This window comes from Odocoileus virginianus, chromosome 20, assembly GCF_023699985.2.
Source record: "Odocoileus virginianus isolate 20LAN1187 ecotype Illinois chromosome 20, Ovbor_1.2, whole genome shotgun sequence".
Lineage (NCBI taxonomy): Eukaryota > Metazoa > Chordata > Mammalia > Artiodactyla > Cervidae > Odocoileus > Odocoileus virginianus.
The window spans coordinates 34,878,104-34,883,029 of NC_069693.1; positions in this window are offsets into that span (position 1 = coordinate 34,878,104).

Below are 4,926 nucleotides of genomic sequence, written 5' to 3' on the forward strand. Positions count from 1 at the left end.
CTGTGCTTTACAGGAGATCCTTATTGGTTATATTTAATCTAAATATGTGTATGTCAACCCAGTCTCCCAATTTATCCCTCCCCTGCCTCCCCCCTGGTAACCATGTTTGTTTTCTATATCTGTGACACCGTCTCAAACACAAATTAGCATGTGGTCAATTGCATCCATCTTTTCATCATGGTTAACACTTTTTTGATGTTTTCTTTAAGGGTTCTTTTCCCCACCTTGAAGTCAGAAAGATGTTAATCTATATTTTCTTCTAACAGTATTGAAGTTGTGCTTTTGACATGTAAACACTTAATTCATCTAGAGCTGATTCTTGTTTTTAGGGTTTTTTAGGGTTTTTTTTTGTTTGTTTGTTTGTTTGTTTGTTTTTCAGATTTTTGGCCACTCCGCAAGGCATGTGGGATCTTAGTTCCCCAATCGGAGACTGAACCTGCGTCCCCTGCAGTGGAATCCCAAGTTTTAACCATTGGACCACCAGGGAAGTCCCTAGAGCTGATTCTCGAGTCCACTGTAAGGCAGAGATTCAGTGGACTTCTCACATGTGTCACCTGCTCCACACGGTCCCTCCCCTTCCCTGGTCTGCCAGCTTCCACTGTCACATACCAGAGTCCCACATATGCCTTCTCCTGTTTCCAGACTCTCTTTCCCATTCCTTTGGTCAGTTTGTTTATCCCACTGACAAATCTCCAAACACGTGGGGATTTTTAAACTACATTTTTTGTTATTACTAGCTTCACTTCATCAAGTTCAAAGAATAGGGTCTAATAGCAATTCTTTGCAAATTTTTTTTTTTTTGAAGCTTGCTTTCTAATCTAGTCTACTGTCAGTTTTTAAAAATAGCCCTTAAGTGCTTAAGGAGAATCTGATTATGGGAGACAAAATTCAATTAATGTCCATTACATCAAATCTGTTTCTTATATATTCAGATCTGCTGTTTCTTGGCTAGTTTGTTCAGCTTTGCCATCTGCAATTAAGAGAAGCATCTGAGGGACTTCCCTGATGGTCCAGTGGCTAAGACTCCGTATTCCCAATGCCGGGGATCCCAGTTCGATCCCTGGTTAGGGAATTAGATCCCACATGCTCCAACTAAGACCCAACACAGCCAAATAAAATAATAATTTTTTTTTTAATAAAAGAGAGAGAGAAGCATTTGAAACATCCCATGTTGCTGGAGGATTCGTCAGCTTCTCCCTAGTTAATCAATTTTTAAAAGTCAGATTGGTTGAAGTAAACTTGCAGATGATAAAATTCACTTTTTACATGATATGGATATCCACAACTACTGTCATGAGGGAAGGGCAAAGGCTGTGGAGCCGAGAGAAGGCCCCATCCTAGCTTTTGAGGAAGGCGATAGATGGGGCCCCTGGGCTGGACAGCTGGTGTTTGTCAAGTGGAGTAAAACTGAAGCTTTGTTCTCACCCAGACACTCCAAGGACAAAGCTAGTTGCAAAAGCTGAGCTCTGCTAAAGTAAAGAGATAAGCTGCCTGCTCCTGAGGTCAGGAAAACCTTCCTATCTGCACACGTGCATGTATGTAATGTCCAGGATGGACATAGGGGAGCAAGGAGCAGGAAGGCTCCTTGGGGGTCAAAAAGGGAAGGGGCACCCTCCATAATAAGCATGGAATGCACCCACAGGCCTCTGCTGTAGGATCCATCTTAGCAAATAGTTGCACATGCATCTTGGGGAGGGTGCTAGAACCAGTCAGGTATAAAGAAAAAATGAGATAACTGGCCAAATGTAAACAAAAACCCAGAGGGACTGTCCTATAGAAGTGATCTGAATCACCTCTTTACCACGCCCCATTCAGGACGCCAGCACTCCTCTCCAGGTATGTATCTCTGCCTGGCTTCTGTCTTAAATAAACAAACTGCTTCTGTGTGCATTCCCACACCTTATGCTGTGTCTTGAATAATAAACTTTATACCTGTTTTTACAGTTTTTGTCTCCTTGAAACATTCTTGCTTTCAAATGGGAGGAAAGAGCCAGGTCACTTTGCTTCTCACCTCCACCCCTGGGGACTAGGATTCCTGGTTTTCATCCAGGGTTACCCAGGTTCGATTCCTGGACAGGAAACTAAGATCTCTCTTCAGGACCGCTCACTGCTATCTCTCCAAAATCAGCTTTACCGGTCAAGAGCAGCTTCCTGGTCCAGACAGAGAAATCAGGAGAGGCTTCCAGACTGAGGTCATTAGGGTGTGTTGTCATCTTTCTGCAAATGAAAGACCTGAGGGACAGTGTTGCTGGAAGCTTGTACAAGGCCTGGAGGTGAGAAAGGACCTGTTCAGAGAATGTGAAGTGGTTGAGTATGGCAGGAACAAGGAGGACAAGGAAGAAGTGGTGGAAGAAGGGTGGGAGATGTGAGCGTAAGTCAGACCCCCAGGGCCTTTCGAGCTCCAATGGGAAGTTTGACTACGAGGAGGGGAAGGGTATGGAGGGGTGTCAGCAGAGAACATGGGCAGCTTACAGGATGAAAAAATTCCCTCTGCTTCGGAGTAAAGCTCAGACTGGGAGTGGGAAGAAGGGAGGGCTGTGGAGAGGAGGATGGAGGCCAGGTCTGGACCACGGTTGATGGGAGGGGCACCAGAAGGCAGAGCCCTTGAGCATCCTGGTGGCAACCTTGATTGACAAGGGGAGCCCGGGGAGAGAAGCCCTGAGTGGAGGTCAGGACTCACCCAGGGGGCACACAGTGGATCGATGTGAAGGGTAAAGACTGCACGCCCCAGACCCCCGCGCCAATGCTCCTTCCTAACAACATAAACTAAGCCTGTGTGCCCCACTGCTGAGTCCCCATCCAACAACTAACTACTGAAGCCCAAGAGCTCTAGAGCCCGTGCTCCGCAGCAAAGGTCACCACAGTGAGAAGCCCACGCACCACAACTAGCACTAGTGCATTGCAAATAGTGTGCACAGTAATGAAGATCCAGAGCAGCCAAAAAGTATATTAAAAAAAAAAAAGTGTGTTGCCAGGCTTAGCAAAAGAACTAAAGAAAAAATAAGCAGATGGAGATCAATAGGATGAAATTTGAATTTCAGATAAACAGTGAACTTTTTTTGTATCTGTCCCCCAAATCAAGCATCTTGTGTTTTATTGGGCAACCCTCATTCACCACTCCTCCCCGCATACACACTATGCCTTTCTGAAAAACAGCAGCAAAGCATCACAGAAACTGTTAGTCTGTGGCCTTCCTGGCATCGACTTGGCATCCCTCACTAGGTGCCTCCTCAGAGTCTCTGGCCCTGGGCAGTGGCCCTGCCCAGACACCACCCACTCCATCTTCCTAAATCTGGAAGCCCCTGAGAGCTGGGCCTGGTGTGGAGTCCGGGCAAGGCCAGGACCCTGCTGGGAGTGAGAGGCGGACACAGAGGCTCCCTCATCCCTGCCCCCACACCCAGCTGGGGCATTTCCGGGAAGTGGTCCCTACCCAGAGCCTGAACCCCAACCGGGCTCAGGGCCACATGCCTGGGGCTGTTTCCTAGAATTACTAGCCCCATTCTGTGTCACTGTGGCCACATCCTCCGCTGGGCAGCCCAGGCTTGGTAGGATCTAACAGGCCAGGTCCGGGCTGGGGTGGGGATGGGGGAGGGAGCTCCCAGGCAAGGCCCTGCTTTACTGGTCTGAGGAGTCAGCCTGGGACACCGCTCCCTGGAGCTGCCCAAGAGAGGGGCCAGAGATTCCCATGATCCTCGGCACCCTCATTGGAATGGGGGCCCATCCCAAGGCCTGGGGAGCCTGGTACAAGCCAGGGCTGGCCAAACCAGGGGAGCTCGGATGGGGGCTCACATCACCCTGACAGAGGTAGGGGGACACTCTGCCTGGAGTCAGAGTGGGAAAGAGATCTTCTCTGTGGGAAAACTGGAGAGATTTCATGGGAGACACGATAACTGAGCCGCTGAGAATTCACCAGATCAGAGAATTGGGGAACGGAGGGGTAGGGTGATCGGTGGCGATGGCCTGGAGGCTGTACCACATGAAGAATGCTCCTAAAATGACCAAAGGCCAGCAAGGCTGGGGCAGAGGCAGCTCTGGGGAAAGTGGCAAAGCCAAGGGACACAGAATGTGCCCAGAGAGGAGCTGGACCTATGAGGACGAGCACACCTGGACCTTAGGTGGATCGGCCTCTGAAACTCAGGTGGCACTGCTAACAATAATAACAAAATATGAATGATGGCAGTAAGCATTTACTGAGCACTTACTTACCCTCTGCTAAGCCTCTTTATATGGGTTATTTTATTTAACCTTCTAAGTAGGTGTTACTATTACCCCTATCTTACAGAAGGGAAAACTCGGGCACAGACAGATGGAATGGTTTGTCCATGGTCACACAGCCAACAAATGACAGGCCTGGCACTTGAGCCCAGGCCGTCTAGCCCTGGAATTAAACCACTCGCCACCTCATGAAAGGCTATTCATATAAGAAATGAACAGAGGGCAGAGGGTCCCCCTGGGAGAAAAGGGATCTGGCTCCAATTCCCGCCCTGTGATGTTCAAAGTCATCAAAATCTGTCTGATGGCCTGGAGCCAGTCCCTGAGAACTATCCCAGCCCACTGCTCTAGTGCAAGATGCCCAGAGCACAAGACACCGAGAGCCAGAGTGGGCGGCTGTGTTGGGAAAGAGAAATGGCCATGTAGGCAGGGTGGCATTCCCCCTGCTGGTCACTCAGCACGCACAGTCCTGGAGGCAGGGCCTCTCCATCTGGTTTGTCCTGTCCACAGACAAGCGACCACAGCATCTTCAGACGTGGTTTTGGACCCAATGGCTTTCGATGTGGGCCAACATCGCCCCCTGGTGGGAAGTCTGGGAAATGCGCTGGCTTCAGGAGTGGTCTACTCACTCGATCTGCTAGGACAGGTCAAGGGCAATGGTGATTCTCTACAACAGTGATGGCTAACATAGCAAATAAGAAGAAAACAAGAATG